The sequence below is a fragment of the Falco naumanni genome, chromosome 6, assembly GCF_017639655.2.
Source record: "Falco naumanni isolate bFalNau1 chromosome 6, bFalNau1.pat, whole genome shotgun sequence".
Lineage (NCBI taxonomy): Eukaryota > Metazoa > Chordata > Aves > Falconiformes > Falconidae > Falco > Falco naumanni.
This window is the reverse complement of record NC_054059.1, coordinates 88,444,092-88,458,135: the sequence shown is the minus strand read 5'-3', so window position 1 is coordinate 88,458,135 and position 14,044 is coordinate 88,444,092. Positions and strand designations below refer to the sequence as shown.

General features: G+C 42.6%; 1 long non-coding RNA gene across 1 annotated transcript in view; it reads right to left on the bottom strand.

Annotated features, from left to right (window-relative positions):
* Nucleotides 1–14,044, bottom strand: part of LOC121090554 — a 73,608-nt gene that overhangs the window by 52,120 nt on the left and 7,444 nt on the right. The window contains exons 2-3 of the long non-coding RNA XR_005828611.1: nt 11,797–11,953; nt 399–546 (exon numbers count right to left, since the gene is read on the bottom strand). This is a non-coding gene — a long non-coding RNA (uncharacterized LOC121090554). The remainder of the gene's footprint in view (nt 1–398; nt 547–11,796; nt 11,954–14,044) is intronic.

Genomic DNA, 14,044 nt, shown 5'->3' with positions numbered 1-14,044 from the left:
TAGCTTTAGTGAAAGTGATTCTCTCTAGCAATACAAATCTCTGGTTACCAAACATTTACTTTATGCTTTCAAAAAGATAATCTAACAACATCCAGAGTTTTCTGTTTCCAAATAAAATGAATTCACGATATCCCCTCGTGTTATTGTTACGGACTGTACAGCTAAATTTAACTCCTTTATCTCATGCTGATCTTTCAAATAAAGTTCATTATTATATCAGGTATGTTCACAGTTAGCAATGATTGTTTAATATTAAACACCCTTTGCCAATAAAGCTCCATATATAATTGACTGTTACAATCTCGGTTACAGCTGTTCCAATAATAAAAGCTATAATTAAAATCACATTCGGCTTTCTGAGATAACCACTCTGGCCTCACTCGCGCAGAAGGCAGTACCTTGGAACTGTCCTGAAGACCAGAGCGAGACCATCGCTCCAAGAACGCCCCCATCCGTGGAAGACTGCAGAAGCTGGTCCTCTTCTCCTTTGGGAAGGAGGGGGCTGAAATTTTGGTCTTTTCAGGCATATTACTAGCTGGTCATATCCTGTAGAAGTCCAGATGACCTTTTGAACAGTCAGACTTAGCCAAAAAACTTATAGCACTTTAACTTTCTACAATGTTTTCCTAACAAAATACAACATTTTTCCTAATACCAATATAGTTGAGCTTCGTATATTTGAACTGTGAAACTTGCCCTCTGATAGTCTCTCCTCTACTTCTTTCCCGTCTAGCTCAAACTTGAAAAATCTTGAGGGAAAATTGATTTATACATATTTGAGTTCAGAGTAGACAATGGTATTCTTTTCCTGAGATAAAAGTACTAGAATCTTCCTTGCTTACGACTCTCAAAATGCCTGCCAAAGAGTTCACCTTGCTTGGACATCACGTGCCGCACGAAGACTTAATATGCCACGACTAAGAACACTGAGATTAGATGCTAAGAATTGCAGTGGTTTAAAACAGCAGATCAGTGAATTTTGAAGTTAACTTTGTGGCCTGCATTTTTTTTGCACCACGTAAGAAGCAAACAATAATCTAAACTGTGGATTGGCTTAACAGGATAAAGCAGAAAGACATGCCCATCCTTACCCACCGAAGCACAGGTAACTCCTACAGTTGCTGCCCAGAGGCAGGAAAGCACGGCTTCAGCAGAAATCTGGCCCTGTTGTCCCCCAAACCTGTAACCATCCAACCCTGCACGCCAAGGGACACACACTCTCCCTGGAATGGGAACAAGCTCATTCCCTTCTGAACTACCATTGTTCCCACCGTTGATATAGGCGCAACTGTATGTTACTCTTTTATGTGAAGTAGGTCATAGTATCTCTGTTCGCTCTTAAGGAACTGTATATCTGCATATTTATAACAGCTAGAACTGCTGCCCCATGGAAGAGACTAACGGTCCCACCCCGGGCAGCCAGCCTGCCTTGTGGCGGATTAGGTGGAGACCTGTAAGCAGTGACACAGAGAGAGCTGACCTTGCTCCGGACCTACCACCATCTCCTCAAAACATTCTCAGGTATACACTCCACAAACCCAAATTTAACTTAACCATAAGCAGCATAAAGAAATCACACAGAGCGCTCTGCTCCGCTCCTCCATTTGTCTTCCCCCTCCAAATATTCAGTTTAAAGAACTGAGATCCCAATACCAGTAGGAACAGGCAACTACCACAGCACAAACTGAAGGGTTCTGCCCTGGAAATCTAACCTTACAACAAACTATTCTGACCCAAATTTGGCAGAATCAGATGTGTGGAGTAGGCTCTTATCTTGACTCTTAGCATCTTACTGTAGCATCACCTAGTTTATTAACATTACAAAGGACCAGCAGTTCAACTCTTCTTTCTTTCGTTAAGTAAAGCAAACACACTACGGGTTTTAAAGGATAGAAATAAACATAATTAAGTGAGAAAAGGAAATTAATAAAGTTCCTACCAGAAGACTAGCTTCACCAGGACTTCAGCTACAGGCCAGATTTTCAGCCAGTGCCCAGCAGTGTTATTCCAGGCACTGCAACCACACTTCTCTAGTTCACACCCTCAGAAGAGCTCAGCCCTTGCCCATGAGCATGCAATTATGGCTAGGCAGCCTTGACCACTGGAGGGTTTCTTCATTGCTGGGTCATCCTGAAATATTCCAGGAAAAGATCTGTGGCATCTGAGATGTCCCCTTTTCTCCTCTTCATCCAGTCCCAGTCCCACTGTGGCTGGCTGAAGCTTTCTTTGCTCTTCGTTCACCCACCTAGCCCCTGCCTTGTAGGGTGGATTGGGGAGGCTGTGTCAGCGGTGCTCAGCATAAATGAGATGTTGCCAGTTTTTGAACAGACTCCGAACTCATCTGAATTGCTCCACACCGGGTGCAGTGATTTAGGAAAGCCGTGCCAATGTGCAGAGCTATTTTGCAATCATGCCTTTATGTTCAAGTGAGCAAAAAACTCTGCTTCCGAGCTTCCTCACGTTTGAAATTTATACCCAAAATCTGCATGAGAAAATGGTTTGGTGTTTCCATACAGAAATAAAAGCAATTTGTTTTTATGAGGGTAATGTACCAGGCTAAATAAAAATAATCTTCCACAGCACTTCAGAGTGAAAATTAATTTGGGGTAATTCCAAACAGTAACCTACTGAGTACTGACCTACAGAGGACAAGTAAACCCGTCCTTGCACTGCTCCTTGGTACACTCATGCAGGACAATATTAGGTCTGGAAGCACCCTTCTCATTGCATCATTACAAAGGGCTTTACAAAGCAGCTCTGCTGTCACGACGAGTTCAGTGTTTCTGTTGTCATGCATTACTTTCTGAATAGGTAACAAGCGCCAGGACACAAGGAATTGGCCTCAAGTTGCACCAGGGGAGGTTTAGGTTGGATATTGGGAAAAAATTCTTCACTGAAAGGGTGGTCAAGAGTTGGAACAGGCTGCCCAGGGAGGTGGTGGAGTCACCATCCCTGGAGGTGTCTAAAAACACCTAGATGTGGTACTTAGGACATGGTTTAGTGGTGGGCTTGGCAGTGCTGGGTTAACGGTTGGACCTGATGATCTCACAGGTCTTTTCCAACCTAAATGATTCTATGATTCTATGAATACGCACAAGAAAAGGCATCTCTTGGACCTGGGACATCAAAATGGAAACAAGTTTCACACCTGGTCGCTCGGGTTTCCCACAAATGTCTGCGGTGAGTCTTTAACTTCATCTGGTCAGCTCTCAGAGCCCGGCAGAGCATCTTTATTCAGCACCAGGTCTGAGCCCCTCACCTGCCACAATAATGGACCCACCTCTCTCCCCCCAGCCCCCATCTAAGAAGCGAACACACATGATGTATGTTTTAATGTAATACAGGGCTCCCCTCGTTGCATCTCATTCATTCGACAGCTTCTCCTATCTGGCACCAAAGCCCGATTAAATATTAATATGGGGTGGGTCTTATTATTTCCTGACTTCCAAGAATCCACTGGTAAATTGAGATCTAGCTGCTAAAAATTTCTGACACAACATAATTTGTATTGAACCCTCTTTCCATGCCAGAGTGCCAGTGTTAATAAATCAGGCTGTTCACATTGAATAAATCTATTTAAATACTTATAAAATATTAAAGATGCATTTGGGAAAAGCCTCTAAGGTGATTGTTGCACCTATGCACCTCACAGTAACTAATTTATTAAAGAGTTTGCAAACCTGGGAAGGAAGGGAAAAGAAAAATGGTTTCATAAACCAAGAGCAGAAGCCAATTTTTCAGCTCAGATGATGAAAGGAAGCATGCATTTCTAATCAAAAAGACAGATACGCCTTTTCTCTCCCACCATTCCCTCAACAGCAAAGTGCCTTTTCATCATCAACAACACTCCATTCCTAATGTCTGCTGAGGCCTTTCTGCACCTTCTCCATACACTAGTAATGTACACACAGCATCCCTTTGAAACAAGAGCCCATTAGCTGTGGCAGACTACCTTTTCACATGAAGTCCTTCCGTTGGTAGTCATCAGCAGAGTGCTAAATCATCCCAACCGGGCATGCTCGCATCATGGCAGTGGGATAAACAGATATTTAGAGCCACAGGATGAAAACTGCTTTTCTACCTTTCTTGAAGGTTTGTTGGTTCTTTGTGGTTTTTTTTTTAATTGTTTTTTTTTGTTTGTTTGCCTTTTTTTTTTTTTTTTTTTTTTTTTTTAGGAAAGGTCATAAACTACCCAGGGAACATCTAGCTCTCTTCTCTCACCCCCTTTCCTCCTCCCTTAAACCCAGATTTTTTTAACAAATCCACTTTTGCTTACACCCAGGTCATCTGTAATTTTAGACCTTCAACCAGCCAGTCCCCTTTAAAGATTACATAGTAAATGCAACCATAAATTTGCCCCACAATAAGAAACGAGTTTGAGCATGCCCTGCAAGAGGGATTTATGTGATTGTTTTCCTTCCAGTGGGCGTGGTGGAGGGATATAGAAACTGTCAGCGACAGCAGCAAGCGGGGTGATACTTCACAATAGCTACCTGAGTAATGCAAGAGAGATTAAGCCTAAATTGAGGACTGCCATTTCAGAGGACAATTAATTTTCAGGCTGTCGTAAAAGCTCTGTTGACATTTCTCAGCTGAGATTTTGCTTCTCAGTAAGAGTTTAAAGAGCTTTGTTCAATACAGGCAGTGGTGCTGCTGCTGTTCTTGGGGCTAAGTCTAGGGGGTGGGTCCCCCGAGAAAGACTTATTTCTCTGAAATAAGATCGCAAGAAATCTTTGGTATATTTTGTTAATGCTGACTTCTAGATCTTCACCTGAGAGCCCACCTCGGATTCTCAACAGCTGTTTTACCGTAAGTGCATTATTGGGTACCCTAATGCAGTTGGGCAGACCAAAACTGAAGCAACCCAACTATTAGCAGCTGCCTCTCACCACATTTGGGCAAGGGTCTGCTCGTGAGACCCTTTTGCTCGTCCCTTTTAACCCCAGCAAGCATCTAGGAGCACAACGGGCTACACCAAGGAATGGGAAATCCACTGATCTCCGGCTATGCCGTATGCGGGTAACATGCTTTTCTGCATGTTCAAGTCATCCTCCAAGTCAGCAACTATTTTACCGCAAGAGATGAGAGATGACAGTTCCAGGTCCAGAAAGAGAAATCCTGGCCCCTGCCTGACAATAATGCCGGAATTGCCTCTTGCTTTAGTGACAAGAATATCCCATTCAAGCTCACTACAACAGACTGGCATCCCCTAGAACTATTAGCCCAGTGCAGCGTGGGGCAATGTTTTTCCAGGAGGGTGCCTAAAAGGAGGTGCCTAAGTGAGCTACTGGGCAATGGAGAGAGCCCAGAGACAAGGAATGAGTGAGCCAAACTCTGGAAAAGGTCTTCGGCTACAATGAGGCCACCACGAACCTCCAGATCACGGCACCCAGCCGTAAGCATCCCTGTTGGAAGCTGCTGGCCTTGCCACTGGGTCCAATTTATTACCAGTGACAAATTGCCTGTCAAGAGGCAGTGCTTTGTCTGAATATACAAATGTTTGTGTACAGAGATGGAAAGACGAAAGGGTTAATTATCCAACAAACTCAGGCAGAAGGGGAAAAAAGTTTCAAGCTCAGGGAGGTTATCATTGCCTTTTGCGCAGGCTGGTTTTAATCACTTTCTTGTACCTCTCCCTGACTTCATTTATCAAGCCTTCACATAAAAGTTGCAAAGTGAGGTTATTCAGCGGATACCTCCATTCATCTCGGATGATTGACCAGGGTGGTTTGCAGTACAAACCAACCTGGGTGATGGCATTCCTCTTGTTTTCATTGCACAGCCTGCTTTCATTTTATGCTGTAATTGTATTTTCACAAAACCATAACCAAGCAGGCTGCAGATCCCAGGTTCCAGATTTATTTACAAACAGCCCTGACCAGCCCCCTCCACCTCCTCCTGTTATCTGCTTTATGCTGCTTTGGATCTTACCGCCAGGAGTCTGGGGTGGATTAGCACAAGATAGGAACTAGATCCAAAGGGGACCTAATCAACCCGTGCTTCCACCCCTGCTCCTCCTCCTCAGCTTCCACCCAAACATTTCATGAGAACTGGTACCTGATATTAAATACCTGTTTGTGACTTTGCAGGAGGGTGTCGACCTCGGGCAGGTAACAGAAGTGCTGGTCTTACTCGACAGAAAGAGGTAAGCTGCTCCACCAGGCAACTCAGGAGATGTAAGTGAAGAGGCCGCGTCTCTCCAGAGGCTGTTCAGAGACCTGAGGACCATCATCTCTGCATCCCCACCAGAGGGGCCATTCAGGTGAACGGGGCAAATTACAGACACTCTTACTACTCAGGGTGAGTATGTATGGGTGAAGAGAAAGAAGAGAGCGAATAGTTTAACCATCTTTGTATTAATGTAAGTAAGACCGAGCTGGAATTTCATCCGCCGGTAAGGCTTCAGAACTGATCACGAGGCAAAATGTGATAAAAACCTTTTTCCTGCCTTCTGTGGAAGTAAAACCACCGGAATCTGGATTCCGCTGATTACTAAACAGCTGATTCACATATAATGTAAGGGGTTATTTTGTGCAGCTCAGGAACTTCAGCTGGGGTAAATCAGCATATTGATGGCTCCGAGTCAGCTCACACCACTCCATTTCAAAACTTGATGCCATTTTTTCAGTGTACTTCCTTTGGGAAATGGACACTGAGTGAGAAAAGCCCAGCCAGTGATTATGAAGTGTTCCTGTTGGCATTGTTAATCTGCAGTCACTTTCCAGGCAAAAAGCCTTTTAGATAAAGTAGCGTTTCCATCCAAACAACCTGGACCAGCTTAGGTGGGGAAGGGCGACGGGGCAGAATAGCCGACCAAGTCTTTGTTCTATTTAAAGCATTCCAATAAGACTTCAACCACGGAGTATGGCAAGAGAACTGATCACAGGGGAAAATGCAATTAAAATACCTTCCTGCATTTTGCAGCCACAAAATCATTGGCAAATCTCTGTAATCTGGCTTTGCTGAAGTGGAGGGCATGAGTCAATGCACCAGGAAAGAGTTTTAGCTAAGTACTTTTCAAGTTAATAACCTTGCTCAGGGACAGTTCAGAGCCTTTTATACTTTCCCTCACAGAAACTGGGATTCACAAGTGATTTTTCTTACTGCCCCTTGCTTCCACTGCAGTGCTGAAACCTTCAAGAGACTCAGTTCAGTGACTGGGTACACCAGTTCAGATGCAGCAGACAGGCAAAGTGAAGCTTCAGGTTGATAAGAGATTCTGTCACCTTTTTTTTTTTTTTTTTTTTAACCTTTAGGTTTGTTTCTGTCCCTTAATAGGAGACTGTTTTTGTAGATTACAAATGAACTTTGAGCAAGACCAGCAAGCACAGCCACCCAGCCTGAAGCAAGAAGAGCCTTCAGGCGGGTGTTTGTAGACTGCCCTTAGAAGGGCTCCCTGGACACGGAAAGGCAGTTCGTTAGCAGTGGTCTGTACATCACCGCTGCTATCTTGTTGATAGCATCCTTGTCTCCAGCCTTCTTTGCCCCAGTCTAACGCGAACTGGAATTCAGACAGAAGTAATAACCAGAGAGGGATTCTCATTCATTTTTTCATCTCCTTCCAAATTCCCTGCTGGCAAAGTTAGTTCTTAGATTGCACCTTCTACAAAAAAAGTCTTGCACTATTGCTTATGCCTGGACTGAGATCAGTCTTCCTGAGATTAGTTACTCTTTTGTGTGTGTGTCTGTACTGAAGTTGAATATTAAGATTAAAAGGAGCTCTTGGTTCTTTCTCATCAAAGAACTGAGCACCCCCTGACCCCTCACTGACCTTTAGGTGATACTTTGGGGAGTCTAAAAACTTCGAAAAAGCAAAGGCTCAAACCCATGAATGTTATTAGAATTAGATGCTGAGAAAGCCTTTGATCGGGTGGAGTGGAATTATTTGATAATAGTCTTAATACAATGCTGAATTGGAATCACTTTTGGAGGTAGATTTCTTTCTCTGTGACCTATAGCAGATGTCAGGATTAATGTAGACAAGTGAAAAGTTTTGTTATTTTCTGCAAGTATTTATAACACAGGCATATTTTATCATAAAGCTAACGAAAAGGTTTTTAGCAGGAAGATTACTAAGGTTACCATGCCGCCGAGATGATCATACCTCGCTATTGCAAATGTAACTTGAAACGTTACCTTCCTGAAGAGATGAAAAAGATTTGGGTACGTAGTGGTTGAGACAATAAACTCTGGGACAGAACGGTAATGGAGAAATGAATGCATCAAATTAAAACTTGGCAAGAGAGGCAAAATAAAAAACCTTGGGGTTTTTTCCCCCCTAAATTTTTAGAAGACACATTCTCCAGATGTAAGGAAATGAATCATTAGAGAGTAAACCTGGCATTATCCCTGTACTGAATCTGAGGAATGAAGCTCACTCAGGGCTGCTTTTTCTTTGAGGATGGCAAACATTAGACGATTTATGTGAGAAATTTTAAGAGAATTTTTTTCCCCTAAGATTTCATGGATTCCCTTGTTCCAGGATAAAAATAAAGTTTTGTGGGCTTTCTGTTTGGTTCTCTTTTTTTTTTCCAGGAAGTGTCACTGTAAATCAAACTTCTAAAATATTTTCCAAAAATGCGTTGTCTTACTGTTGGTTCCTCACTACAATCAGCGTAACTTTTCTGCTGCTTGTTTCAGTGCCTATTTGATATCTCCTGAAACCATCAAGGGGAGGAAAAAGCCCTATTTGAACTTTACCCTGTGATGTAATATCTCTTTGTTTGTATTCCAAAATTTTATAGGCCTGCTTTGCTATTGTGCCTTATTGGAAACTCATGCCTTATTTACCATTATTGTCTTTTCAATATTTCTGCTTCTTAAGATTCCTCCTCCTCTTCAACATTTGTTTCAAATGATTTTGTTCTGCAAAGGTATGCACTTGCCTTTTTGAAGGGAACTGGCACGGCGCTGCGATCTACCCATTTTTCTGATTCTCTTGGTCTCTGTCATGAGCTGTATGTTGTCCAAGAGACATGTTTGCAAAGTATATTAGTTAAGAGTCTGCAGATCTCAAATGTCTGGCAGGCACGAATGATGCAAACCGGTTTAGAGACAGGAGAACACAGGCTTGCGCTTTCGTTTACTTGTGAAACAGTAAAAATGAAGAAGTGAATGAGGAAGACAGTCCATTCGAAAGACATACGATACTCTGCTAAAGTCAATCCTGAAGCACAGTGCTGCTGTATTTTTAATGCATTTGCAAAGTTTCATCTGCAAATTTCATTAATATACTCCTGTAGATCCAGGATGGCTTCTCCTCAGGAGTCTCTACTTTCTGGATCATAAAGTTGTCTTCACTATAATTTAGGAACCTCTGCGATGATGCATGTTCAGCTGTATTTGTTACTCAACAGATGTCTGGGTAGTTAAATTCCTCCATGAGCCTTTATCAGTACTTCTATTCTGGGATTCCCAACTGGTTCAAGATGTACCTCTCCTCGTCGGCAGCAGCACCACTGCTCGGGGATCAATACGCACAGCTTGGGTCAGGCTTGTTCAGCCTGGATCTCCATGCCCTGACCACCACCACCAGCATTGCTGCTCTGGTTGGCCGTGTCAGCTTGGAGTCAACGTGTTGTTGGTTCCGGCTCAAGAAGGGCTGGGTGATGGGGGCAGCTGGGGACAGGTCCCACGTTCGTCATCCTCCAGACCATCTGCTGTGGTAACTGTCACTGCTCTTCCTGTGGGGCTGCCGCCTGGGCTTGCTGCTCCTCCATAAATTTCGACACCACCTGCTGCTCTCGCCATTCCTTCATATATTACATCTACAACAGAAGCTCGAAAACACGCGCTGCTCACACTTCATTTAAACAGCTACCTTCCTGACATAACGTGATGATTCCCAAGCTGCCCCTTCCAGCGGTTTGGTTTCAATAAAACAGGCGTGATAACAAGTTAACAACACTGAGGGTGAACATGTCTTCAGACCTAGGCTGGGCTCTTCCGCTGCCCCGGCCGCCCTTCCTGCTCCTGGGCCATCTCTTGTCTTGGAGAACCCCTTGTGCCTGCCTTGGCCGCCGGTTTCAAGGGCTCAGCAGGATACATCTAACCTTCTGCCAGGAGGATCAACACCTGATAGCAGTGTGGGAAAGTTTTAGGCAAATGATGCCAGCCTGCTCTCTTCCCTTAGGCTACTTCTTCGCATTACATACTAAGGAGCTTTCCCTAGAGCTGGTCAAAGAATAAAATAATAATCTGATTTGCAACTAGAAGTGCTGAACCTGGATTGCTATGATTCGCAGAGTCAAAATATTAGTTATTAATGAGTATTCAGCCTACTGCTGGGTATCTGTGAAAATGCTCCCAAACCCTCAGAGTTTAAGGAATTTTAGGCTCAGTGTATTCAGCCAGGAATTCGCATGTTGTCAGTCTTCCATCTAGAAGTATTTGTCATCCAGAGACCAGAAAAAATCCCAGCCGCTTTTTGGTTTTCTGAGCAATCAGAAATGAATAAACAGTCAAAATAAATGGTTTATTTTGAGTAAGCTGAAAAGCAATTGTTCTCCACCTGCACTGGCTGTGCACTCGTATGTATTAAATTTACAGGTGTCGGAACTGGTTTGCAAAACATTTCTTATTAAAAGGAGGATTATATTTCCACCTCCAGCAAAGGCACAGCTAAACTCTGCTGTAATTTCAACTAGTCCCGTTCTGCACTGCAGCAATGGGTGAAGTTTCTCCTCTGGCATGGGAAGTTTTGACTCTGTTACGGGCACCTTTCACTTTGTCTGAAGCCAAAGCGCTTCCTTCTCCCACTGAACACGGGCAAGGAAGGAAGGAGGTGAGATGGTATCATGTGAATATCCCCATCAGTTTGGGGATTTTTGCCCCTCTGCTGATTTTTCTTCCCAGCCATTTAGACTACGCTGATAAAAGGCAGGATGTGTTTCAGGACACTACTTGCCATTTAAAAAGAAGATAAAGTGCAACCAAAAATAATCATTTCTTCCTTTTCAACAACTAAATTGATCTCCTTCAAGAATCTGACTTCTTCTGGCTAGCTAGCAAATATAAAGTCAAACACCTGTTTACCAGACACAGAGCTATGTGTCTGCTGTTGCCGATCCATCTGTGGAACATAAACATAACTTTCACCAGCTGCTGCTTTTAGCATGGGCTGGTAATGGAAGCCATTATAGAGCATATCAACAACATACTTTCCTAATAATCATGGGCCAGAGCATCACAGGGTGTAAACTGGCAGAGCCTCACAGAAGGTGATTCTGATTTACACCATCACGGGACCCCACCCGGCTGTTTTTGTTTTCTTCACACTCTTCCCCTTTTAGCACCCTTACTTTCCTAGTTTCTAGTTTGTGTCCGTTTATTTCCATTATATTATACTAATGACATAACATGTTGTGGAATAACTCCTGGGCCAGGCTCAAGTAGTGATGGCTAATTACCTTGGGTAATGTACAGCCTCGATATTAATGACTCCAAGAAAAGCTCTGCAGATCCAGAGCGTGGATACTGCAGAGACTTAACTGGATTTGAGCCAAACGCCCCGTTCCTGTAAACAGGCTCAACTCCACTGACTCGGGGAGAATTGCGCCTGCTTTTGTTCGTTGCAGATGTGCTGTTGGTGATTCACAAAATCACGCCCAACCACATCCACGCTCTTTAGGCTGAAGTCGAGCTTGAAATCGCACAGCGCAAACAGCGGATTCCTTTTCATCTGGCAAGAAGGCTGGCGTGTTACGACCATAATTAAATTGCCAATAGACCCCCTTATCTCTCAGGCTGCTCCAGGATGCAGTAATGAGGCTCTGCTCTTGATGAGCATCAACATACCTCTTTCCCTGTGTCACATCAGTTAGGTAGGTCAGGATCTTGATGGTGACCCGAGACAACATTCGTCCTATGACCAGGCAGTTCATTTTCCTTTCAGTGTAAAGGGCAGAAAGGCCACAGGACTTTTCAACTCTTCATTTTCCAGTCAGGAGACAATCTGAAACTCAGAAAGGAGACTCCATTAGTACCTGAGGCTCTTAAATGTGAAAACATCCAGCTTTAGGGATGTCAAATTTGGGTAAGCTCGTCCTGCTGAGTTCAGCCCAGAAATGGCAGCAGTCCCTGAGACCTACCTATGAGAATTCACTCTCCTCTTAGTGATTTTGTAACATACGCTAAACACTGAAAGGTGCTTCCCAGCACTTCTGCAATTGCAAAAATCAACGCTCACCTCTAATATATTCCGACTTAAAGTGTGCAGCCTTGTTTAAAATGCACTGCTAAAGCATATATTTTCATGTATCGTTATGTCTAAATGCATGATAACCAGGTTGAAAATCAAATTATCCGTGTTAAGGTGAATATTACAATGTGACTACTGCCTGCTGTGCTGCGAATGAATCTTGTAAACACAATCAAATCTCTCCCTTCCTCTCCCTCTCACACAGAGAGAGAGACACATGCACGCCCTTGCACGAGAAAAGAGATTCTTCACCTTCTGCCATCGTATTGTCACAGCAGCTCATGTTTATTGTGAATGACATCTTCAGCTACAACTCAGCATGAGCTCCGGTATGCTGGAGCTGAACATCCTACCAAGAAAATCAGCAGTGACATTAAAGTTGTTTCATGAATAATGAAAAAATAAATATCACATTTACTGTAGGTACACAAAATGCTTTGTTTAACTAAAAGCATTTGCAGAGAAATTCCAACTCTCTCAGGGTAGATAATTTTATTAACTGTGGGTAGAGAACTTGTTTAGAGGGAGCTTTTTTCATTATATTGGTAATTTTCTCAGTTATACAAATGAGAGAACATGTGATCAGTACTATTAGTAGGTACAGACTTACCTTTTACAAAATTCTAAACTCTCAGAAAATTAAAAACCAGCAAATCCTTCATGCTTGCAGCCAGTGAATCTTTCAGCCACTTACGTCCTGCATAAGGAGCTTTAAATACATCTCCCAAGTCCAAATTTGTGTAACAAGTTTTAATCATTTATGGGGGGAAAAATGCTTCAGAGACAGTAATGCAATTATATATGTGTGTAATGCAAAAGTGAATTAAATTGTCTCGATGCCATACAAGGCAAGCTTATTACAGGATCCGAGCAAAAGACGCTCAAAACACGACTGCACTGCGTCCAGAGTTTTGCTGGCAGCAGCAGCGCGTGTTCCTGCCAGCTGTCAGAAGTTCATAATCACAAATTTCAGGGAGAAGAAAGAAGCCTACTTTGAATTACGGGGTTACAGTGACCAGAGATTTATATAAAAGTTATTTGCAGTGGAAATGCTATATTTTGTCCTATTAAGGATTGAGCAAATACACTTCTTACGTAGCATTAATGTGTCAGGCAAAAGTGAAATCTTTCAAAGATTTCAGGCTTTGTGCTAGACTGAAACTGCTGTTCCTAAAATGCAATGGCTTTTAATGAAATGCAAATATACTTGCTTCCAGAACTGGAAAACATTCTCACTGCTGTCCCTTAAATAAATAAATAAAAAAAATAAAAAAAAAAGGGCTGCTATTCCCCATTCTTTGGAATGTTTCATCCATATTCATAGCAAGAACCCTGAGAAATGTTCCAAAGTGCCAAGAAGTATGAAAACTAATACCAAACACATTGTCAATATCCTACTCACTGTTGCTTATGAACTTATCAGCATGGAAATAGTTATTCTCAGTAGAACTTTCTGAATGGCAAACATAAATAATCAGCTTCATAAATAGTCCAACTAGTAAATACAGGCTTAATATTAGTGATTTAAAAAACCTACTTGCTCCGACAAAGAAGGTGAACAAATTTGGTTTTTAGCTTTCAATAATCATGTCTTTTCCATAAACCTAGGTCTCCTATTTTTTATATAGAGCAGTATACTTTATGACTTCTTTCTTGTGAGTTCAAGTTGCCTGTATTTGCTATTCATAGAGAAATGCTCATTTCCTGTTTAAAAACACACACGTATTTACTCTTATTTGTTTAACAACATTCTAAATGGCAGTTACAAAAAGAGCAGTAAACAGAAATAGTCTGCCTTATTGGTACTTGTACACAAAGGCTCTGCTCCTTCTTATTCTTTACCTT